Source organism: Canis aureus, chromosome 26, assembly GCF_053574225.1.
Source record: "Canis aureus isolate CA01 chromosome 26, VMU_Caureus_v.1.0, whole genome shotgun sequence".
NCBI lineage: Eukaryota > Metazoa > Chordata > Mammalia > Carnivora > Canidae > Canis > Canis aureus.
Window position 1 is genome coordinate 14,722,522 of NC_135636.1, and position 25,770 is coordinate 14,748,291.

The following is a 25,770-nucleotide window of genomic DNA, read 5'->3' on the forward strand; positions in this document are numbered from 1 at the left end:
TATTCCTGCATTTTCTTCATCTATACAAGTTAGATAAACTCTGGAATCCAACACAGCAATTCAAGTGTTCTGTAATTGCACTGTCCAATGCAATAGCTACTAAGTTGCATGTGACTGTTCAATAAAATAATTAAATAATTAAACTAGTTAAATTAAATAAATTCAGGGTCTCAAAATAACCACATTTCAAGTGCCTTCCGATGTCATGTGACAAGTGACTACAGTATGGCATATCAAGATATAGAAAATTTTTCTTAAAGATTTTATTTATTTACTTATAAAGTAAAGAGAGAGAGCACAAGCAGAGGGAGTAGCAGGCAGAGGGAGAACGGAGAGAAGCAGGCAGAGTAGCAGAGCGGGGAGAAGCAGACTCCCCACTGAGCAGGGAGCCTAACGTGGGGCTCAATTCCAGGACCCTGGGATCATGATCTGAGCCAAAAGCAGATGCTTAACCCAGGCACCCCTCAAGATATAGAACCTTTTTATTACCAAAAATTCTCTTAGATAGCACTGTCCTGTGGTTACACAAAACCTATCCTTTTTCACTGAGATTTAATGGATATATAACATTATATTAGTTTCAGGTGTATAACATGACCATTACATATTTGTACAAAGCCTACTTTTAAATTTTAAAAAATCTTAAGATAAAAGTAACCACCACCACAATCATGATGCAGAACAGTTCCATAATTCCCCAAATTCCTTCATGGTACTCTTTTAGAGGCAACTCTCTTACCACCCCAAGTAATTACTAATCTATTGTCACTTCCTATAGTTTTACCATTTCAAGGATGTCGTGTAGATACAATCAAATAATATGTAATTTTTTTTTTTTTAAGTAGGCCCTTTGCCCAATGTGGAGCCCAACACAGGACTTGAACTTATGATTCCAAAATCAAGCTTGGAATCATGAGCTGAGATCAAAAATTGGATGCTTAACCAACTGAGCTATCCAGGTGCCCCAATATGTAACCTTTTGAGGCTAGCTTCTCCCACACAGGTTAGTGCCTTTAAGATATATCCAATTTGTTGCATGGACCCAAGTCTTCAGATCTGAATAATATTCCATTATATGGTGGTTTCACAATTTGTTAATCAACTTACTCACTGAAGGACATCTTGGTTGTTTCCATTTTTGGAGTTTATGAGTAAAGCTGCTGAAACATTTGTGATCAGGTTTCTGTGTGAATATAGATATTTATTTCTTTAAGATAAATATCCAGGAGTAGGGTTGTTGGGTCATATGGTAGGTATATGCTTAATTTTACAAGCAAACTTTTCCAGAGTGGCCATACTAAATTGCATTCCCAACAGCAGGTGTGTGAGACTTCCACTATCTCTGTATCGTTGTTAACCCTGGTATTGTCTTTTTTTTTTTTTTTTTTTTGCCATTATACGGTAGTATCTTGTATTAATTTGCAGTTCCTCAATGCCTTATTCTGTTTTGCTTATTTACTGTCTTTATATTTTCTTTGGAGAGAGGCCTATTCAAATCTTTTGCCTATTTTAAAATTAGATTGTTTGCTTTCATATTGTTGAGTTTTGAGAGTTATTTATATATTCAGGTTATAATTTCTTTGTCAGACACATGATTTGCAAATATTTCTTCCAGTCTGTACCCTTGTTTTACTTTCTTTCTTTTAAGAGTTATTTATATATTCAGGTTATAATTTCTTTGTCAGACACATGATTTACAAATATTTCTTCCAGTCTGTACCCTTGTTTTATTTTCTTTCTTTTAATAGTGTCTTTTATGGAACAAAAATTTAAAATTTTTATGGTTCTGATTACTATTGCTTTATAATAAATCTTAAATTTAGATAGCATGATTTGTCCAAATTTATTCTTCTTCTTCAAAATTGTTTTGGCTGCTCTAGTTGCTTTTATTTCCAAATGGATTTTATTTTATTTTTTCAACTAGCTGCGTTCTTTTTTTTTTAATTATAAATTTATTTTTTATTGGTGTTCAATTTGCCAACATACAGAATAACACCCAGTGCTCATCCCGTCAAGTGCCCCCTCAGTGCCCATCACTCATTCACCCCCACCCCCCGCCCTCCTCCCCTTCCACTCCATATGGATTTTAGAGCCAGTGTTATTTTATCCCCCCCAAAAAATCCTACTGGTATTGGGATTGGAATTTAGTCAAATCCTTAGATCATTTGGGTCAGAAATTAACATCTTGACTATGTTGAATCTTCCCACTAATGGATGTGGTGTATCTTTTTTTTTTTTAAGGTTTTATTTATTTATTTGAGCTGGTAGGGGGAGGGGCAGGAGGAGAGGAACAAGCACTGAGCAGAGAGCTTGATGCAGGGCTCGATCCCAGGATCCTGATATTATGACCTCAGCTGAAGTCAGATGCTTAACCGACAGCCACCCAGATGCCCCTGTGGTGTATCTTTCTACGCATTTAGATTTTCATTGATTTCTTTCACTGCACATATTTCTTTCACTGCACATATTTTTTTCACTGCACATATTTTTTAGATTTCTACATAATTTTGTAATTTTGGAACTACTGTAAATCTTATTTTTTGATTTCTAATTGTTGATTACTAGTATAAAGTAGTATGATTGGGGTTTTTTTCTTTCTTTTTAAAATTTTGTTATATAATTTTTTTTAAGTAAACTCTACCCCTAATATGGGGCTCAAACTTATGACTCCAAGATCAAGAGTTACATGTTCTACCAACTGACCCAGCCAGGCCCCCCTGATTGATTGTTTTTAAATGTTGACCTTGTATCCTGTGACTTGATAAGCTCATTTATTAGTTCTAGATATTTTTTGTAGATTCTTTGCAAATTTCAATACATACTAACATATTACATGTGAATGAGCAGAATCTTCTTTTAAATATGAGGGTTTTGGCAAGAATCTTCTGAGGGATCAGCTAAAACTTTCAAGTCATGTAAAACAAAGCTGGGTTTTTTGATCCCTTTTTCTTTTTTTTTTTTAAGATTTTATTTATTTATTCATGAGAGACAGAGAGAGAGAGAGAGAGAGAGAGAGAGAGGCAGAGACATAGACAGAGAAGCAGGCTCCATGCAGGGAGCCTGATGTGGGACTTGATCCCAGGACTCCAGGATCACCCCCTGGGCTGAAGGCAGACTCTTAACCACTGAGACACCCAGGCATTCTCTGATTCCTTTCTTTTTCTTTTCTATCTTTTTTTATTGAAATTACTTTTAGATTATCTGCATGCTTTCTATCTCATACCCCTAATCTTAAGAATAAATATTATCTCAATGAAATGATCTCATGGTAAGAGTGGCTTTGGTGACATAGTCTTTGTGAAACATTAATTATTAAAACCAAAACAAACTTTCCTAGATGTTCTCAAGGATATATAACTTCATACCCAGCGACCCCCTCAGATAAGTTATTCCATATAGTTACTTGGGGTAAATGTAGCATCTTTAGCACTAGTCCCTTGAAAGGTCTCTGGCACTAAACCACGGCTGGCATCTTCCAGACATAGAGTTCCATCATTTGTTTATAGGAAAATGGTCCACCCACCACTGGCTGACCCCTGCTGACCCCAGGATTTTTCAAACAGCTTAGCCCACACAAATGACAGGCTGAAGTTAACTGTACCGTGCTAATTAAGGACTGTCAAAAATACCAACTGGCAGGAGGTGGCAGGCCATGGGTATTTTGCACGTCAGTGTTGCTGGCTCTGGAATGATGCACTTGATCTGTTGTGGATCTAGAATTATCCCAAGGAATAAGAAGGAAGTTAAGAGAAATATTCCTTTTGGGCTGCCTTAGCTCACATGCTGTAGGTCATTAATCTGGCAACAAAACAGGAAGCAACATCGGTGCTCAGAGCCAAAAATAAAGCTCAGGAGCCATGTCCAGAAGCCCTAAACACAAGACAAAAGGAGTCATTTAATTAGGACTGACCAGCCACAATAAACCTATGGAAACAGAACTACATGCTTTCTGGTATGCACTACACCACCCATACAGCAGTATCAGTAGCTAAAAATTCACATCATTTGAGTGAAAAGAGAAAAAAATAAGCCAACATGAAATTTATTAGGTCCCTATGGATGAGCTGACTTACTAAATTTCTTTTCTAGTAATGCACAGCTATGATTGGACTCTATCAAATTCAGTCTCTCTACTTCTTAGGCCCTATTTCCATTGTGTGTGTGGGGGGGGGGGGGGCGCTTCCAAAGAGTGCTAGGAGCTGTTGGTAGAGACAAGATTTTATTTTTTTTTCAATAAATACTCACCAAAACATGTATATCATTGAACTTTTGACAAGCTGCAGCCACTTTATCTTTTTTCCCCATTCTTTCTGAGTTTTATTGGGATAGAAATGACATGTAATATTGTTTAAGGTATACAACATGATGATTTGATACAAGTCTATATTGCAAAATAATTACCATAAGACATTTCAGTGTTCTTGATATTGACGCAGGTCCAATCCAGCCATCGACCCACCCATCCATCTACCCATCCATCCATCTACGCTTCCGTTCATCTATCTATCCATGTATTTACAATTTCCCAGCACCTACCATGTGCCTGCCACCTACTGATACATGTGCTCTAAATACAAATTTGTACAGTATATAAACATCCCTGCCCCAAGAAATTCATAGTCTTAGCTACACTTTCTTATGAAGCCATGTTATTTTCTTCCTTCTCTCCTTCTTCATTTGACAAATCCTAATTGTAGTACCACCATTTTGTCTTCAATTTTATTTTTTTCTTTTCTCGTTTTTATTCTATTTTTATTTATTTATTTATTATTTTATTTATTTATTTATTTATCTTTCCTCGTTTTTATTTATTTATTTATTTATTTTTATAATACATTTATTTTTTATTGGTGGCTGGCAGGATATATCCAGGGTCCTAAATGAGAAGAACACACAACCAAGAATACTTTATCCAGCAAGGTTCTCATTCAAAATGGAAGGAGAGAAAAAGAGCTTCCAAGACAGGCAGGAACTGAAAGAATATGTGACCTCCAAACCAGCTCTGCAAGAAATTTTAAGGGGGACTCTTAAAATTCCCCTTTAAGAAGAAATTCAGTGGAACAATCCATGTCTTCAATTTTAAAGTGACTTTTATTTTTTTCTTTATTACTAAGAAAGTAGAAGACAAATTGCTGTCAGCACTTCTATATTTATCCTTCAGACCAAAGTTTCTCAACATGAGTACTACTGACATTTTAGGCCAGATGAATCTTTATTAGGGAGGGCTGCCTTGTGTATTTCAGGGTGTTTAGTGGCATCTCTGGCCTCTTACCCACTACCCCTTAGATGCCAGTAGCAATTCCCTTTCTACTTCCCATCTGTGCTGGAGCAACCAAAAATGACTCCTGACCATTGCCAAATGTCTCCTAGGTCTAACTGTCTTAGGCCATACTTGGATCAGAGGGGGGTTTATTGACTGAATCCTATCATTCATCCCTCTTCCCTGCCAGAAGTCTAGGTGACACTTAGAAATTATCAGTTTTATTAATTATTCACTTTGAGGCAACTGAAGCACAAGTGAGCCTGACTGGTTTCATTCATCCAAAGTAAACTGAGAAGCTGGAAGCAGAAAAAAGAGGCCTGGTTGGGCCTGTCTGAGGTAAGAAAAGAGACTAAGGTCCTACCAGAGCAGGTCTGGGAGAGGAAAGGGGGAGGTTCTATTTTCAGGTTTTGAGACAGAAATGACCCTAATTGACTGACTACTGCTGACATGGCCAGTTAAGATAAGCTGCTCTCTCCAGGTTGGACGGTCATCCCCACGGCTGGGAAAGTCATCTGAGAAAGCCACACAGTGGAGAGGGAGTTCTTGCATTATGAATCAAGGCAGGAATGTGAGCATCATGCCAAGAAGGGCTCCTCCACATGGAGATTTTTTCCTGTGAATCTGTAGATAGACACACACATTTTAGGTAAAGGCTGTATCATACTGTGTTTGTGGTCTTTTTAGTATCACATAGTACATCCTATTTTATAATCTTTATTCAGTTCTCATATCAACCTACATTAAATTATTTAAGTCATCATTTGAAATGGCTGCATATTTACTTGCTTGTACATAATATACTTCACCAATTCACTTTTGACTGTAGTTTTTCAAATTTCTTCTAGTAGGAACACAGTTAAGCATCTAAGAGATTAAGACTGTAGTTCATCACTGATTGTTGCCTATGAGCAGACTATTAGACGTGGAATCATTGGTTTAGTGGTGTGCATTACAATGGCCTCCTGAAAAGGAGTCCCAAATTATACGTAGCTTGAGGAGCTAAAATAAGTAGGGCATAAATGAAGAAAGGGTAATTTAATAGATGCATTGCATATTTTTCTGGCTCCTCTAGAGCCCAGAAGACTGCTAAAGTCTGGGGCACCCAGTTCCAAAGCTTGAGCCCTGCTCTGGGTTTTGCTTCTCCCCAGCAGCCAACAGCTACCAGGGCCCTGGGAAGACTCTTCTCTCTTGTTCCTGGGACACTTAACTTTTGGCATACTGTAGTCCTCTGCCCTCGACACTGTGCTGTGGACAAAAACCACTGCTGTTTTCTGGATTTGGCAGCCATGATGAGGTGACGGGCATTTTCATAGACTGTGGGTCCATCTGGAGAAGGCTATGTGTATTGTAAATATTTTCAATTTCCTGCGTATTATGATGTTTTGCCATCTTAAGAAATTCTTTCTCATGGCCCCTCCCTCAGCTAGGAAATTCTTAGAGATAGCAAAGGATATGTCCAGGAACATGTCCTTGATATGCAAACTAACCCATCCAGAGTTACCTACCTACTCTGCTTGGCCTGTGCATCCCAGGAGCCAATATTCTTCTGCCTTAGTCATCCTAACACCAGTGCCATTGCCAGGCAACTGTTGACTGCTCCTAAAGCCTGGAGCCTGCAGAAAGTTTTGAAATTAGCAGTCCTAAACTGTTTACCCTGCCCTGCCTTGCTTTTCCCAAGGAAACCCCAATAAAGGCTGTGGCCAAAAGACACCCTTCATTCCCATTTTTTGCCTCCTGATTACCCTGGTGTCTTTCCTGCGTGGCCCTGCAAATTGTACTGTGCCCTCTTGCCTCTAGGATCTGTGAGTATAAGAAACTTTGTTTTTCCCCACCCCTCTCTTTCTCCTCTTGTGGCCACACCTGCTGACCATCTCATAAAACATAAACCACTATGGTGCAGGACAAGTCTTCAGGCTTTATGAAGCTGATTCCCTAGGCTCCCAGTCTTGAGTTGTGAGGATTAGTTGTCACTTGAGTGCTTTTGAATCTCAGCACTGATACTTCTGTTTTTGTGTTCTCAGCCTGAGGACCCCATAAAGAAGAACTGCTGGGACTCACCCTTCTGCATTAGAAGTTCCTTAGAAAAGTAGCCTTTAACCGAGGTGGATTTTAAACACTAGCACCATTTAAATACTGTCTAGAAATCAAAAGCTCACTTTGTTCATAGAGAGTTCATATTTTTTTCTTCATCTCTCTCTGCCCCAACTTAAACCTGACCCCAGAAGGCACCATCTAAGTCATGAAGCAGGAGACAGACAGATCGCCAAGGTTAATATTTGCATTTGGAAGCATGGCCCCTGTGGAATGGGCAGTAGCCCTTGAGCTGCCTCCAAGGTTTCTCTTAGGCAGTATGTTGGCCAAACAGTCCTGCTCTTCATTTGCTTTTTATGGTTTGGGAGGGAACTGAGTGTTTTCATGGCAAGAGACCTTCAAGGCTTTGAGGAGATTGTGGCAGTGGCAGGGGTCAGTCCCCTGGGGTCCTGCTCCACATCCCACCTGCCCCCTTCCAACCAACCCCTGGCAGAGTGAGGAGAACCCACTGGGTCTAGGGAATCAGTGGCACTGATGGGGTTGACTCTGCTAATAAATGCCCAGTGTTCCACCCACCCTTAATCCAGTGCCAAGGTCCATCCTCAAGAGACACTGACGACTCTGTTCTGGGGCACCAGCCTTGTGTCACTCCAATGGGGAAAGGTACGTGCTAGATCTCCCTCTTGAAAAATCCAGGCCCACCGGGAGTGGTGCCAGAGCCCTGATATTGGATACATATAGGGGTATTCAATTCAGGGAGGTGACTCATTTTTCTATCGGTGCTCTGTGGAGGTCAAGGGCACCTTAGATTCTTTTGGGGAAGAACTAATGGGTGTGGTGTTAGCCCTTTGACATTGCCTCTTGAATAGCACCATGGGCCCCACCATTACCATTAGTGGATTCCAGGGCCCAAAGGCCTCCTGGTTCAGAAATGTGGCTGAGGTGGAGAAAATGTTGGCCAATGAAATTCCTGATGTTCTGCTTACTGCTTTAAAAAAACAAAAATGAAACCTCTGTGCAAACATAAAAAGACTATACAGAAATAAAAACAAAAGTTTTCACTCTGGTTTCTTAATTTTCCGTAATGTGGTTATATGGTCTTTATAATAAAAAAAAAAATGCAAAGGAAACAATTCTAAAATTTTCACCAGTTTTTCAAAGGTAGAATCCGGGAGATTCATGTTTCCAGGAGTCCAGCCTGGTGAATGTGTATAAACATGCATGAGGTATTGGTGCACTAGGAGTGGGTGGGAGCAGTTTGACTGGACATGCTTACCTGTGTGGGGTCTGACCTCCCTACATGGAATCCAGTACAGTGGAATCCTGGAAGACTTAGGGCCTCCGCTATGCCTCAAGCCAAAGAAATTTTGGAGGCCGCTGGGGCTGTTTCCTGGGCCTGCCATGGCTCATTAATCATGTCCGCCCCTGAGTGAGCCTGGAGTGGGGTGAACACAGAGCCAGCACAGATGGAAAGGGACCAGCATAGTGGGCTAGGGGTGTGGGGCACATGGAGAAGACAAGGCCCTAGGAAGACAAGAGGTAAAGAAAGGATGCTGGAGAACTTGGCCTTAAGGGACATCCTCTCTCATACCAAGTATCAACCCTGTGGTCTAATCTTACCTTTATTTCCCAGAAAGGTAGATATTTCCAAGGGTAGTAAGGAGATCACTGAGAGAATAAAACTTCACTCCAGAAAACCTCCCCTGGGCACAGAGATCTCTACTGACAGATCTTTTTCTTAAATTCTGAGAATCTTTGATTCTTTATGAAGGACCTTTCCCCAATCTCTTCTGTTCCAACTTCCCATCCATTATGTAGACAACTACCCCTTCCCTTTGCCTCCATTTACTTAAATTAATTGTACCTGTATATCAGGGTCTGAAAAATCTAATTCTAAATGTTTTGTTGAAGGAAACTTTGGGTTTTAAAATCCAGTCTGGGCAGGGGTATGTGTCTGTGTGTGTGTGTGTGTGTAAATATTTTAGATACTGTAAACTTGAGATTATCCCAAGATATGCCCCCCTCCACACCCCCCAATCCCCCCATGATTCTGATTTCAATTCCAATATGTGGGGGCTTTCCCCATTTCAACAAACAAATAATTCTTTGACACCAGTTGGATGTCCTGCCATTCAACTCAATTCTGTCTGATACTGTCTATTCTGAGATGTCTTCAGATTCCCACAGGCTGAGTCCCCTGACACTGTTACTTCACCCAACTTCAGATACCAATCACAAGTCCAGGTTGTTACCTGTATTTCTACTGACTGTCTATAAATCAGAGATTTATGAGACTCCCTCCTTGGGTTCAACTGAGTTGCTAGAGTAGTTTACAGAACTCAGGAAAACATTTCACTCACTAGATTACCATTTTATTTTTATGCAAGTCAGAAACAGATGGGAGAGATGTGTAGGGCAATGCATGGGAAAAAGGCAAGGAGCTTCCAAGGCCTCTCTGAGAGTGCCTCTCTTCCCAAATCTCCAACTCAGAATCTCATTTTTGGGGGGCTTTTTAATGGAAGCTTCATTAAATAGTCATGATTGATTAAATCATTAGCCGTTGGTGACTGATTGAACCTCCAGCCCCTCTCCCCTTCCCTATGGGTCGGGGGGGTGGAATTGAAAGTTCCAGCTGTCTAACTGCCCCTTGGTTCTCTTGGCAACTAGCCCCCATCCTTAGGTGGGGTGCAAAAGTGACTTCATTAACTTAACAAAAGGTAACTCATTACTTAGGAAATTCTCAGGGTTTTGGAAGCTCTGTGCTAGAAATGAGGACAAATTCCAAATATATATTTCTTATTATAAATCACAATATGACACCCCCAGAGCCTGGAGATCAAGACCAAGGGCACTTCTGGCCTTCACAGATCATGCTTCTCCCCTCTGGATGAGATTTTTGCTAGTATCCCACAACCAAAAAGTCCATCGACTATCAGAAAAGAGAATACTGAACTAAGTAACATGGAATCTGTCTGGGGTTGGAGCAATAGAGAAAGGAGGAGTAGAACAACTACAAGCAGAAGGGCTGAAAGTGAGAACATTCCTGAGTGGAATAACCACATGGAAACAAGCAGAAGCTCATGGGCTAGGCTGGCCTGGCTGTCGTGGTAGCTCTGTGGGAACAGGCCTGCCCAGTTAGGCTTGGGAATCCTCCCAGGCTCTGGATTCTACAGGAATGGACTCTGTTGGTTGGGGTCCCTGATACCTGTCTTTCTACCAGCTGGCTGCAACTACTGGCTGTGGGACCCAAGCAGGTGTTCTCAAACAGGGATCACAGGTGAAAGAAAAGGATGTCAAGGGGAAAGAGGCAGAAGCACAATTCACTGAAGCCTGAGGGGAGTAGAAGCCTGATTGGAGGAGCCAGAGCTGGGTCATCTTTTTAGATTAGGAGGACTTTCCTGCTAATGAAGTAGGGTAGGAACCACAGTCACTTGGCCCAGTTCTGCTGCCCCCCAGTCCAGTAGGGAGAAACACATTAAAAGAAAGCAGATGGATTTCTTTTGTTTGTGCCTTGGTCCAAGTGTGGTCTGGGGAGTCTCTCTGACTTTTGGAATCAGCCTCTTTCACGTGGGTGCACACTGAATTTAGCATTGTCTCTAGAGCCAGAAAGCAAGTCCCTGAGGAATGAAGCCCAACAGGGCCGTTTTTTCCAAGAGCCAAACTATGCCTCCCTCAGGCACTGCTGGGCCTCTGCTCTCCCAGGAGAGTGGTAGATAAGCATGGCCACAGCTTGTTTGGGTGGAAGTTCTGGCTTCCCCATGTGGGCCTCTGGGCATATCTGATACTGGCCTCCTGCCGGACCTCATTTTAGACCTCCGTGTGGGCGGCAAGGATCGAAAGTAGAATTTCTCACTTTCCCCACTTGCATGGGAATGCCACCAAGCAGGACTGTGCCGGAGGTGAGAGAGGCCAATGAAGGGGCATTTGCCCCCATTGGCTGAGATCCTTCCCTGACCCTTTAGCAGCTCAGCATGTTGCAATATTTCCTCAGGAAGAGGCTCCATCCTCGGAGGCTTTGCCAGCAAAGTGCATGAAAGCAATTTTTCACTCTTCTCGAGACATTCCTTCCTGCGTTTCTGCCAGCCACGTCCTCTAGCTTCTCCTAGTCCAAGCCCCAAGTGGCCAGAAGTGACCCAAGCTGGGCGGACACCCACTCTCCAACATGCACATATCATCAGGGGGTGCCCTGTCAGGAGTATTTGAGCCCTCCTTGTCCCCGTGTGTGATTTCATCAAATGGGACATTCCAAGGCCCTCTGCCACCTTTCATGTCATTTGTGCAATCTCCAAATTTGAAAGCGGAGAAAGCGTGAGCCAGATACTGTCAACCGAGGGCCAGGAATTCCACAAATTCATTAGGCTGGAGTGTCCCAGATGTGCTGGTTAGGTGAACTCGCCCTGTCACCCTTGGCAGGGCTGGGTAACACTCACTGGTCATGCTCTTGACTTGCACAATCTTGGCTGTCGGGCAGCTCCAGGCAGCACTGCAGGAAGAAGACTGTCTTCTTATTTTAGAAGGGTGCACTCCAGTGTCCCAGCGGTCTGTCACAGACTCCGCTGCTTCTGTCCCACGTTCCGGGTTCTCTTGCCACAGAACAATGCTCTGCCACAGCTCATCTTAATACACATGGCAGACAGAACAGAGCCTTCTCTGCTCTGGAAGGAACATCCTGGAAATAGCTTAAAGTCAAAACAAATACAAAAACAAACAACCCATCCAGACCTGCAATCCATGCGCCCCTGGAAAAATAAACTTTGGGTTTCTGGGCAGTGAGGATTTGGGAAGGCCAGCCCATGTGTATGGCTCCAGAAGACTGGTTGGGTATTGTAACTGATTACTAGGAAGGCCACAAATTCTTCCTAAATTTGCCTTTACTTTGAAGTTCCTCCCATCAAGAGACAAGGTCTGTTTCCTCATCTCTTAAACCTGGGCTGGCTTGTGACTTGCTTTAGCTAAGAGAATGTGGCACAAGAAAGCGCATGCCAGTTCTGAGCCCAAACCTCAAGGAGTGCTGCACATTTTCTCTCACGCTCATGACCACCATGTGAACAAGCCCAAGCTAGCCTGCTGGAGGATGACAGACATGTGGCTAGTCACCCTATTGCTTGACCCACAGTCATTCAGACACCAGACATGTGATTGTGGCCATTGTAAAGTGGCCAGCCATCAGCTGACCCTCTCCTCACCACCCCATCTGATCATGGACACATGAGAGAATTTGCCAGGCCGGCTCAGAGGAAAAGAACCACCTAGCACATCCATACCATTTTGAAAAATAATAAATGGTGATTGTTTTAAACCACATGTTTTGGGAGTGATTTGTTATGCAGCAAAAGCTAACTGGTAGGCCAACTCAGCCCATCATCAGGAGAAGGGTGGGGAGAAGGTGAAAGGGACTTCAGAGGAGGGGGTTGTCATGCCTCTTTGTTCAACCTCCCCATAAACACACCATGTCCTTTGATTTATCACCAACCCCAATTTTGCAGACAAAGTTCAAATATGAGCACTTAAGGTGCTTGAGGGGCTTTGTCAGACTCTATAACAGAGATAGCCCAGTGAGGAAATACTTGAGAATGTCTTGATCTAACTAACCAAAAGTCATGCTACAGGGAAAATTTGAATCCCTTCCTTTCCTTTCCTTGCCTTGCCTTGCCTTGCCTTTCTTTCTTCTTCTTTCCTTTTTCACTTTTTGCTTGCTTGTTCTTCCTGATAGTTTGTTTGGTAACAGACACATTTTGTGTTTTTATAATAAGAAAGACATTGATTAAAGTCTATTTAAAAAACTGATCAGGGGAATCCCTGGGTGGCTCAGTGGTTTAGTGCCTGCCCTTGGCCCAGGGTGTGATTCTGGAGACCTGGGATCAAGTCCCACATCAGGCTCCCTGCATGGAGCCTGCTTCTCCCTCTGTCTGTGTCTCTGCCTCTCTCTCTCTCTCTGTGTGTGTGTCTCTCATGAATAAATAAATAAAATCTTTAAAAAAAATTTTTAAAAAAATGATCAAATAAAAGACCTCGGCCTACTGTTTTCATACTGAGCATGATTCAAGAATGGCTCGATTTCACATGTGTTACCTGGTTGTGGTGTCTCCTTCTCTAGTCTCCCAAACTAAGCAGAAGATTAATGTTCAACATTTGTAAAAGGTTGACAAGCTGCCACTCATGACTTTAGGGAAACAAAGTTATTTTGGAGAGTTATTCTATATCATACTCTGCAGATTACTTTTGACACTGTTGTTCTTTACCAAAAGATCACATATAAGAATGAAGTCCTGGGATACATGAAAACTAGTTCAAAATGGGTAACAGTAAAGCATCGCACTTTGGTAGGAATGAGGTATGCAGGCCAAGTTTAAAATCAGAATTCTGGTCTCTGAGTCTAGGAGAAAAATCACCAACTATTATTGACCAAGTGGCTGGTAAGTAAATAAAGAAGGTGACAAATGACGGCACCAGGAGATGTTGCAATCTGCAACATGTTACAGATTAGCTGGTGTTGTCCTGGCCGCTAAGACCAGTTTTAGGGAAAGGGGGGAAATGTGGCTTGATTTACGGCTAATGATATCATATGTCTAGTCACTGGAGATCAAAAGAAAGCTTGCCTGTAAGACATTCCTAATGAAATTGGAGCAAAGGGTAGGCTCTTCTCTTGGGTGTGTCAAAGGAAAGTTTTGCTCTGCATCAGACCAGTAGGATGTGAATCATAGTATGTTCTTTGGGATGTGGTAGTGGCCACGTGACCTCCATGTTCAACTCCAACAGCCCTGAACTCTGCAGATTTATCAATTGTGTGATCAGTCCTTTTAACACATAATGATTTGGGGACCTAAAGGTTCTTTTCTTTTCCTATGATGTATGACTAGAGACCGCCAGGTACTTTGTTTTGTATTTTCTTAGAAAGTCCCTGATGCACGTGTGTGTGTGTGTGTGTGTGTGTGTGTGTGTGTGTGAGTGTGTGAGCGTGTTGGTGGTGCTAGCAGAGAAGTGATTGACTTTCATATTCTAACTCTATAAGGCCAGATTTTGAACAGCTCACCTGTGATGACTCAGTATTTATTTTTCCCCTGAAAATGGAAACTAGTCGAGAAGGGTGAATTGACCTACATCTTCCTTAGATAACTCTGAGGAGTGCTGAGGCCACTATAAATCCAGGCAAGTCCAAGAAGTGAATGCCACATTCTCTGCAGTATGGAATCAGCACGAAGGAGGACTGAACATCCCTCGCATGAGACCCCATCAAAAGGAAAATTATACTTGTATTCTCGCACTTGGAAGAAACTCATCACTGTAGAACTTATCCTGTGTAAGGGCAAATTCTTTCTTAAATACAGTGGAAACCACTGGCCTTGCTTAGCTCCCTTCTGCTAAGTTCCATGTGCCCGAATTTCCACAGAATTCCTATTTATAACACCAGAGAGGTGCTGAAGAGCTGTCAGAGCCACACTCAAAGCTTAACTGAAGCACTCATGTTTCCTTTCCTTCTGGCCTCCGGTTACTGAAAACATTTGCTGAAAATTGCTGTCCCACTCAAGAACTGTCAAAGGTAATTGTGTTGCACAAAAGTTACCGAGAAGCATGGAATAATATGGTTACCACCTGGCGACCAAGCTAATAGAACCTGTCTGATGAACCGCAAGCCTGGCACATTGTACACACCAGTTTCTGTCTGAAAACCACGACAGCATAAATTTGGGAGGAAGACGTGTATCAGAGGCCTCTTAGTGGCAATTTATGATACAAATCCCTATGTAAAGGGCAGTTGTCAGGTCACCAAATCCAGTGAGGTCTGAGGTTCTGGGGGTGACAGCAAGGGGGGAACTGGGGGAGAATTAAGGGCTTTGAGAATGTGGACCTGTGTGAAGCAAGTAGCAGTACTGACTTCAAAAAGCAAGGTCTAGACTTGGCTATTCTCACAACTGGCAATGACCTTGGTGTCTAAAAAAATGAAAATCAGACACTCAGGAGGTTGGGGGTGGGGCTAGAGAGCTTGAGTTTCCCCACCTTTGCCTCTGGCCTAAACTACGCCAGTCCAGATGAGCAGCAATTTCTTTTCCTCTTCAGATTTCCCAGGGAAGGAAACCCTCCTCATTCCCAATAGCCATTTTCACATCCTCCTTGAGATGGTTTTGCCTTAATTGAACTTAGAAGACCCCCAGAAACTCCCCTAAAACAGATTGCCGGCATTCATATGGCAAAAACCTCACTAAACCCCTAAACCCACTTGAGCGTTTCCTAGGTAGCACCTAGTTCTGTCTGAAACTGTCCTTTTGGGTATGAAATTGTGGCTGTGTGGATGTGAATCCAGTGCCTGCTTGGTGGCCCCCTAATCCAGTAGTCAGGGTGTGGCTCGGAAAAGACACATTGGAACTAGGAATTTCCAACTATGGGATCCGGGGTCCGCATTGGAACGATCCTGACTTCATTATAATATCAGCCAATATTAGGAGTACTTGCTCTTTTTATCTCTGGTGATATTCACAGTTGAGCTTTGGAGGTACAAAAAAGGTTGTCGCTTCTCAGACAGTCTCTAAATTGAAACCAGGGATGGCTGCAAAGTTCGTGGGTCTCAGCACAAACTGAAAATGTGGGGCCTTTTTTCTCAAAGAGCAGAAAAAGGGATCCCTGGGTGGCGCAGCGGTTTAGCGCCTGCCTTTGGCCCAGGGCGTGATCCTGGAGACCTGGGATCGAATCCCACGTCGGGCTCCCGGAGCATGGAGACTGCTTCTCCCTCTGCCTATGTCTCTGCCTCTCTCTCTCTCTCTCTGTGACTATCATAAATAAATAAAAATTAAAAAAAAACAAAACAAAACCAAAGAGCAGAAAAAAATCCCTTTCCCTTTCTTTTGTGACCTCTCTCTTTCTATCAACCTCTCATGGTATTTTTTCTTTGCTATTTTAATGTACTCCCTCAGGCATGGGGACACTGGCAGGGTGGGTGCAGAGCTTCACAAGCACCCAGAGCCCAGCCCGGCCACCAGGTGTGTGGGGTGTGCGTGACCAATGCCACTTGTCCCCGTACCTGCACCAGGCCCACTGGGGGCAGAGGCCATGGTAGCCTCTCAGTGGGGGTCAGGGGACAGAAGGCCAAGAACCATGCCAGAGCGGTGAGTGGGTGACGGGAGGCAGCACTGTGCATGCACCACTGTCCTCTGGCACTTCACTCCCAATACGCAAACTCAAAGATAAAATTATTTAGGTGTTAAAAATGGGGACCACAGCAGTAAACCCAAGCACGAAGCTCCCTTCTGAGTTTGGGATCCTCTGTGACTTCCCTGGCCCTGGTTGAAGTTTATTTTCTTTCACTGTTTCCAAAGCATAGCATGACTCACTGGCCATCTGAAATCTCATTGCTGGAGTCTTCTTTCCCGATGACTTTTTGATTCCCATTTTTTTCTATGGAATCTGTTTCTAATTCTCGGAAGCTTTTAGGGTCTCCTCTTTAATGCTTTGTCTTCTGCACCTTCAGGTGAATTTTTCTTCATGTACTGTCTAGAGCCCTCAGAGGACCCTTTCTTTTTTTTTTTTTTTTTGTAACTTTTATTATTTTTTTTTTAATTTTTATTTATTTATGATAGTCACAGAGAGAGAGAGAGAGAGGCAGAGACACAGGCAGAGGGAGAAGCAGGCTCCATGCACCGGGAGCCCGACGTGGGATTCGATCCCGGGTCTCCAGGATCACGCCCTGGGCCAAAGGCAGGCGCCAAACCGCTGCGCCACCCAGGGATCCCTCAGAGGACCCTTTCAGTTTGGAAACCAACGTCTTTCTTTTCCGGGAAATTGTCTTGCGTTGTATCCTTGGTGATCTCTCTCCTTTATTTTTCTTCTGTTCTGTCTCCTTGCAACCCCTGATGGGAGATGTTGGATAGGTCTCCTAATTTGCTTTCCTTTCTTCTCCTAGTTTCTAGCTCCTTGATCTTTGCCTCAACTTTGTCAAATGTCAGTGAAGTTAATAAAACTTCTGCAATCCTGTTCTTCATTTTCAAGAGCTTTTTTCCTTTTTAATTATTCATTTTTCATAGCAAACTCTTCTTATTTGGATGCAGTATCTTTTCTCATACATTTGAGAATAATAATATTTCCAATCCTTCTATTCATTCCTACTTAAATTAATTCTGTTCCTCCTCCCCCTTTGATCTTTGTCCTATTCTTTCATGTTGGGGACTTGTCATTATGTTTGGTGATATGTTTATGTGAAATAAAAAATATTTGGCCTTTGTTCCAGTTTCCTGGCACAGAACTCCTGAAACCCTTGAAATCTCCTGATGGAGAAGAATGTCTTTGGTATACTAATGAGATGACCTTTGGCTGAGGGGCTCCTAGATGGCTTCAGGATGGTAGCTGGTCTCCAGAAAAATCCATCCATGATTAGAAGGTTAGGACCCTCAGTTCAACCTCCTGACCTCTGGGGAGAGATGAGGGGCTGGAGATAGAGTTGAATTACCAATGGCCAATGATATCGTTGTTTGTGTCTATGTAATGAAAATTCCATAAAACCCCCTAAAATGCAGGGCTCAGGGAGCTTCTGGGTAGGTGAACACATGAAGGTGCTAGAAAGGTGATGCCTGGAGGGGGCATGCAAGCTTTGTGACCCTCCCACCACACCTTGCCCCATGCATCTCTTCCATTTGGCTATTCCTGAATTGTATCCTCTTTAGTAAATTGGTAATAGTAAGTAAAGCTTTCCTGAGTTCCTTGAGTTGTTCCAGCAAATTATTAAACCTAAGGAGAGGATCGAGGGAATCCCCAATTTATAGCTGGTGTGTTGGAAGTACAGATGGCCTGAGACTTGTGATTAGCACCCAAAGTGGGAGAGTCTTATGGGTCCAAATCCTTTAACGTGTAGGATCTGACACTAACTCTAGTAGACAGTGTCAGAGCTGGATTGAATTATTGGATGGACACCCAGTCAGTGTCAGAGTGTTGGAGAAATGTGTTGGGAAAGACACTGTGTATTTGGTGCCAGGAGGGAAGAAAACCTCTTAGTCTATTTAAAAGTGAGGCACTATGACTGGAGGCACTAAGACCATGGGTCGGGAAACTTTGCTCTAGGGTGGTCAGGGAACAAACCGCCAATTCATTGAGGAACTCCCAAATGTTACTATTTGAAGGTCTTTTCTCTGAACTGTTTAGACGGGAACCTAAATCTGCCAGCATGTATGTTTGTGTGTGTCTGCATGCATGTGTAGGTGAGAGTAGTTCTAGAAACATCACGGGGAAGGATGATTGGGGGATCCACAGTATGACATGTAGACCTTTCTTCACCCACACCCCAGGTCCAGTTACTTTGAAGTATCAACCACCAGCTTTCTTCCAGGAAGTTAAGGAAGGGCTATTGCCTGAAGGTACACAGGGGAGAGGAAACCTGAAGGGCCCAACCACACAACAGGCAAACTTCCAGCAAACACTCTTTTTCACAAGAGAATTTACTCTTACCTTTCTTTTGGAATTTTCGTTGCTTATTAACACTGAGCAACTCAGTTTCTTCAGGGTGAAGCAGCTCTGTCCCCACTTGTCTGCAAGCAATTGGCTTTCTCCTTTCTTCATTTGCCAAGGTAATTACCATTCTTCCATTCATTTCTCACCTTCCAAAAATTTGTTGAAAGCATTTATGGCAAATTGTCTCTCATTCTCTTTAGCCTTGCTGCTTAATTTGTTTTAAAAAATTCCTTGGCTGTATTTTAATGAAATTTGGGTGGGAAGAAAAGATAGTCATGGTCCAGTATTATTAACCAGAAGTTTCCTCTAGAAACCTTGATTTTTATTGGGGTCCAAACCCATGCACTTCTCTTTTAGGCAAATCCCTTCTGTTTAGGAAGTAAACCATAAACAGCCTAGAGAAATAGTAAGTTTTAGTCTATATCTCATAACCTATGTATATTCTTTAAATACAATCCAAATAATCCTGGTTATTTAGTATTCTAGCTTGTAGTAGGTTAGAGGCAGAGTTTTAGTAGGAAGTTAGATATGAATATGGCCAGAGTCATATATGTTGATAGTATCAAGAATAGCTGGCAGACCAAAAGGTGGCAGAAAACTTACAATAACAAGTTAAAAGAATGCACAACAGTAGAACAGTTTATATAGGTACAAACAGTCTTACGCTTTTCAAAATGCTTTGCTGCAATTAACGTGTAATGCTGATGCCATCTTCCTATTACAAAACCTTCTATGGCTCCCCATTGTCTGTAGATACAAGTGTAATGTTCTCTCACTGTTCCATCTATTTCCAGACATTTGACCTGTGGTGCTAGCACAACACCTTACTCTCTCTCACTATGAATTTCCACTTAAGAGGCATGAATTTCTTAGCCTGGTACATCCTTTCTTGCAATCACAAGTCACCCTTCAAGACCCATTTGAATTCTCATGTATTCTCCATCCTTGCTCTTCTTTGTCTCCATAATACTTGTGTAGATTTGTATAACAGCACTTGTCGTGTTTGGCAAGGAGTTTTGAACTTACACATTTGCCTTACTTCTCCTGTTGGATCACATGCACCAAACAGCTGGGGCCATTGTAATGGACCGAATGTATCCCTCCCAGATCATGTGTTGAAACCTTATTCCCAATGATATTTGGAGGCACGGCCTTGGTAGGTAATTAAGTCACGATGGTGGAGCAAGTGTGAATGGGATGAGAGCTCTTGTAAGAAGAGGCCAGGAGGGAGCTAGCCCTCTTTCTGCCATGAGAAAATACAAGAAGTTGGGTAGTCTGCAACCCAGGAAGAGAGTCTTCAACAAAAACTGAACCATGCTGGCCCCTGACCTGGGACTTCCAGCCTCTAGAACTGTGAGAAATAAACACCTGATATTTATCTTAGACTATTTTGCATTTGTTATAGCAGCCTGAACTGACTAAGGCAGCCATTACTCTTAACATAATGCCTTCCAGTAAATGTTCCTGAATAAATGTGTGTTAAATCCAACTGAAAGTATAGTAATTGAGGTTTGACATCATAATCTGTAGTCCTCAAAGATAGGACAAACAGGAATCTGTATACTTCATTTAAGAAGAAGGCAAATGTGTGATGCATTTTAAAAAGACTTCAAAAATAACAAAAAGAAAAAAGAAAAAGAAGGAAAAAAGCAAAAAAGAGTGCCATATAATGAAATTATAGAGTATGTGATGTTTTGAGATTGGCTTTTTTCCCCTCAGTAAATGGCTATAAAAATAATAAAAATGAAACAAGAAATAAATTTGTATGATATATAAAAAGAAATAATACCTTTAATTTATCATAAAATTTATTTTTTGGTGATAGAACAGTGTGGTGTTATTTTTCACATGGACCACAATCCTATTGTACCACTAACATGTTTAAGTTTGAACATTATAGCTTACCTATATGGAACATCAACTAGGTCTTTTTAAAGGAAGGCAGGTAGGAAAAAATGTGAATATTTTTCCTTCAGTATGTTTTGGGGAGCAGCAGGGTGTTCTTTGACATAATTGACCTGTTCCTGTAATATTTGAGATCAAACCTTATCTTGTTATTGACTCATGTTGTAATTGCAAGGTGCTTTTAACTTTGCTTTAGATTGATCTTTGATTAGGTGTGACTCCTGACACATTTGCTTTAAATTTCTCTCTCCTCCCCTGTCAAGTGGTTAATGATCTCAAAATGTCACACTGGATTCTGTGGGTTTCCCAGGAAGTCAAGTGTGGGTAGAACAATAAAACAAACTTAAAAATGGAGAATCACCATATTGGTGATTTCTACACATACATGCCAGGCCAGCTTCATGGATATGTGAGTTGGGCAGTGGCAAGGGCCTGTGCTCAGTAGGGCCCCATGCTTGGTTGAATGCTCTGCTGTTGCCATCTTGACATTCTTAATAATTTTATCTTATGTTGCATATGTGAATCTGACAGGGCAATGGAGCATGTATATGAGCTCAAGAGATATATACAATATATGGATCTGCTGTTCTTTGGTGCCTATTTGCAATTAGTGTTTGTAGTGGCCCATGAGCATAGAACTCCGGTAGACCAGTGATGCATGGGAACCCAGCACAATTCAAAGCATGTATGTGTACAACATGCAAAGCAATCTATAGTATTGATAGCACTAGGAGGCCACATTTTCTGTTCAAACCAGACTTGCTTTAAATGCAGAAAGAAGAAAAGGGCATTGTAAGAAACATGAGCGATCAAGTAGCTTTATCATATATTAGCCAACCTTGTGTGCTGGTAATGATACAGAAGGAAAGAAAAATAGGACAATGAATTGCTTCTTTCCTTTCAGTCCTTCTTAACTCATCAATAAGCCCAAAACAGAGACTCGGTAGAATGTGTGTGAAGAAGTAAGATAAAACACTTGAGGGCAGCCCCGGTGGCTTAGCAGTTTAGCGCCGCCATCGGCCTGGTGTGATCCTAGAGACCCGGGATTGAGTCCCATGTCAGGTTCCCTGCATGGAGTCTGCTTCTCCCTCTGCCTGTGTCCCTGCCTCTCTTTCTCTCTCTGTGTCTGTCATGAATATGGTATGAATAAATAATAATAAAGGTATGAATAAATAAATAAATGAAATCTTAAAAAACAACAACAAACAAACAAACAAACAAAAACACCTGAGTTATCCTTGTACAGGATTTTCACTGGTCTGGTAAGAACAAAATGCATATATGCATGTATGAGGGATGAAATACAAATTGTGGTGATTCCTTGTACAAGTTAAACCCTCTTATATTTTCATTTAAAAGTCGTGTTATACAATTTAAGGATGAATGGTAAAATTCATTCTAATAACTTAAATTTTATTTATATATATACATATATATACACACATATATTTTTTACTTAGAACAACATAAAATAGCAAATAGAAAAACACCATGACAAGTCAAAAGGGAGAAAAAGCTTCACAAATTACCAAACTCACCCAAGATAAAATAGATACTTGAATAAACCTACAATTAAATGACTTGAATCCATAGTTTAAACCTTTCACTAAAGAAAATTCTAGGCTTAGATTTTCTCACTGGCGTATTCTACTAATTATCTTAAAAAGATATACTACTAATTCTATACAATCTCCTCCAGGAAATAAAGGAAGAGGCAACCTTCCTTTCTTTTTTATTTCTTTCTCCCCTGCCTCCCTTTCTTTCTCAGAGAGGAAGGAAGGGAGAGGCTGAGGGAGAGGGAGGGAGGGAGAGAGAGAGAGAGAGAGAGAGAGAGAGAGAGAGAATCTTAAGGGGGCTCCATGCTCAGTACAGAGCCCCATGTGGAACTTGATCTCAAGACCCTGAGATCATGACCTGAACCAAAATCAAGTCAAATGCTTCACTGACTGAGCCATCCAGGCACCCCAAGAGGTGACATTTCTAATTTCATTTTATGACACCTAATTTATCCTGATACCAAAATCAATGACACTGAAAGAAATGAAAACTATAGACCAATATCCCTCAGGAATACAGGCCCAAAAATCCACAACAAAATGTTAGAAAATAAAATTTAACGGTGTATAAAACCAATAGGGCTTATCTAGCATATGTAAGGCTGATTCAATATTCAAAAAATTAATCACTGTAATCTAGCATATTCACAGTTGAAAGAAGATCATATAGTAGATACAGAAAAAGCATTTGACAAAATTTAACCTTGATTCATGATAAAAATTCTCAACAAATAAGGAATAAAACAACCCCAATTTAATAACATTTTAAAAAAAGATTTTATTTATTTATTTGTCAGAGAGAGAGAAAGCATGAGAGCACAAGCAGGGGGAGTGGTGGGCAGAGGGAGTGAGAGAAGTAGGCTACCCACTGAGCAGGGAGCCCATTGCAGGGCTAGATCCCAAGACTCTGAGATCATGATCTGAGTCAAAGGCAGATGCTTAACCAACTGAGCCACCCAGGCACCCCTAAAACTGATATTTTACAAAAGTCCTATCATCACACCAACTTCATACTTAATGCCTTTCTCTCAAGCAAGGTGAGAATGTCTACTCATTATTTCTATTCTGCTTTATACTGGAAGTCCTAGCCATTGCAGTAGCAAGAACAGGAAATAAGAGGCATTCTGAATGGAGAGGAAAAAATTAAAACTGTCCCTGTTTGCAAGTGACACAATTGTCTATGTATAAAATCTTGAGGAATTTCTAAGAAAAAAGTCACAGAACTAATAGTGAGTTTAACAAGGTTACAGGATATGAGGTAATCACAAAATCAGTTGTTTTTCTATATCCTAGCAATGGATAATGGAAACTGAAATTTTTTAAAGGTATGATTATTGTATTACTTTGCTAGGGCTTCCATAACAAAGTACCATAGACCCCATGGTTTAAACAACAGAACATTTTTTCACAATTCTGGAGGCCAGAAGTCTGAGATGAAGGTTTTGACAAGGTAGGTTTCTTGTGAGGCTTCTCACCTTGGCATGTGGATGGTCATCTTCTCTGTGTCCTCACATTGTCTTCTCTCTGTGCATGTCTGTGTCCTATTCTCTTCTTCCTATAAGGACAGAGTCATTTTGGATTAAGGCTCACCCTCATGACCTCATTTTAACTTCATTATCTCTTTAAAGATTCTATCTCTAAATATAGTCATGTTCTGAAGTACTGGGGGTTAGGACTTCAACACATGAATATTGGGGATGGGAGTATACAATTCAGATCATAACACTCATTAACATAAGCTATTATGACATAAGCTATGTTATGACATAAGCTATTGTTAAAAATGAAACACTCATTTATAAATCTAAAAGTATGTGCAGACTCTCTGTGCTTAAGACTTCAAAATATTATGAAAGAAATCAAAGATGTCCTATTATTTAGGGGAAACATAGCATGTTTATGGATTGCAATTTACTCTGAAATTAAACATAGTAAAATGTCTAATCTACCCACATTGGCCTATGGATTTGAGGTCATTTCACTCAAAATGCCATCAGGATTTTTTGTAGATAAGAACAAGATGTTTCCAAAATTTATATGGAAAATTTAAGGAATTGGGATAAGCAAAACAATTTTGAAAAAGAATAAAGTTGGTGAACTCATTCTGATTTAAAGACTTGCCTTAAAGCTATGGTAATTAAGACAATGAAGTATTGGGGAAGGGATAAACTTATATATCAGCAAAACAAAATAGAGCATCCAGAAAAAGATTCACACAAGCAAAATCAACGTATTATTGACAAAAGTGCAAAGGTAATTAAAAGGAGAGAGGAGGGATCCCTGGGTGGCGCAGCGGTTTGGCGCCTGCCTTTGGCCCAGGGCGCGATCCTGGAGACCCGGGATCGAATCCCACGTCAGGCTCCCGGTGCATGGAGCCTGCTTCTCCCTCTGCCTGTGTCTCTGCCTCTCTCTCTCTCTAGTCTATCATGAATAAATAAATAAATCTTTTTAAAAAAAAAAAAAGGAGAGAGGATAGTTTTTTCAACAAATAGTGTTGGAATAATTGGACATCCTATGTAAAAAAGTGAACTTTGACCTCAGCCTCATTCATTATACAAAAATTAACTCAAAGGGAATCACAGCCCTAAATATAAAATGTAAAACTACATAAATATTTAAAAAAGAAAATCTCCCTGATCTGGGGTTTCACAAAGACATTTTAGACATGACACCAAAAGTAAAATAGATGAATGTAGAAAAAAACTGTAGTCTGAAAGAAAATATCTAAAACACGTATATCTGACAACCTGTATCCTACCTGTATCTTTCAAAACTCAACAGAAGCAAAACAAACAACCCAATTTTAAAAATGAGGAAAAGATTTACACAGATATTCCATGAAAGAGGGTATGTGGAAGACAAGTAAACACATGAAAAGATGTTCAATGTCATTAACTATCAAGGAAATTCAAACAAAGAACATAATGAGGTATTACTCTATACCTACTGAAATGACTCAAATAAAAAAAATACTGACAGTACCAAGTGTTGATGAGGACATGTGGCGACTAAAATGCTCACACATTGTTGGTGGGAATTCAAAACAGTACAGCTATTTGGTATTTTCTTAAAAAGTCAAGCATGCATTTATGATATGACCCAGCTATCCCCCTCCTAGATATTTACCCTAGAGAAATGAGATCCTAGGTGCACACAGAAACCTTTATGTAATTGTTTATAGCAGCTCTTGTCATAATCACCCAACACTAGAAACAACTTAAATGTCCCTTACTAAGTGATAAATGAACTGTGGTATATTCATACAATGGATTACTACTCAGCAATAAAAAAATAAACCACTCACACATACACACAACAACAGTAACAACTTGGATAAATCGCAGAGGCATTATGTCCAGTGAAAGGAGCCATTTGCAAATATTTTGTATGTTTTGAATGCAAATATTTGTATTGCAAATGCAAGGAGCCACTTGCAATGTACTGTATGTTTCTAGTTGCATGACATTTCAAAAAGATAAAACTATAGTGATCAGTGCTTGCCAGGGGTCAGGTGGGTGGGATGGAAGATGTAACTACAGCAGGCAGTAAGAGAGTTTTCTGGGGGTTACTGAAACTTTTTTA

At 41.1% G+C, this 25,770-nt stretch overlaps 1 protein-coding gene and 1 long non-coding RNA gene across 4 annotated transcripts in view; one reads left to right on the plus strand and one right to left on the minus strand.

The window, feature by feature from the left end:
• The window catches only part of TASP1 (taspase 1), a 317,844-nt gene that overhangs the window by 283,400 nt on the left and 8,674 nt on the right, over positions 1 to 25,770 (plus strand). The gene's annotated exons all lie outside the window — the stretch shown is intronic.
• Positions 4,959 to 23,864, minus strand: LOC144297921 (uncharacterized). 2 transcript variants are annotated; one of them, XR_013364858.1, is made up of 3 exons: positions 23,664 to 23,864; positions 18,725 to 18,962; positions 4,959 to 5,884 (listed from the first exon to the last, which is right to left on the minus strand). It is a non-coding gene; the product is annotated as an uncharacterized LOC144297921 (long non-coding RNA). The 2 variants fall into 2 exon arrangements; XR_013364859.1 differs by lacking the exon at positions 4,959 to 5,884 and adding an exon at positions 8,404 to 8,818.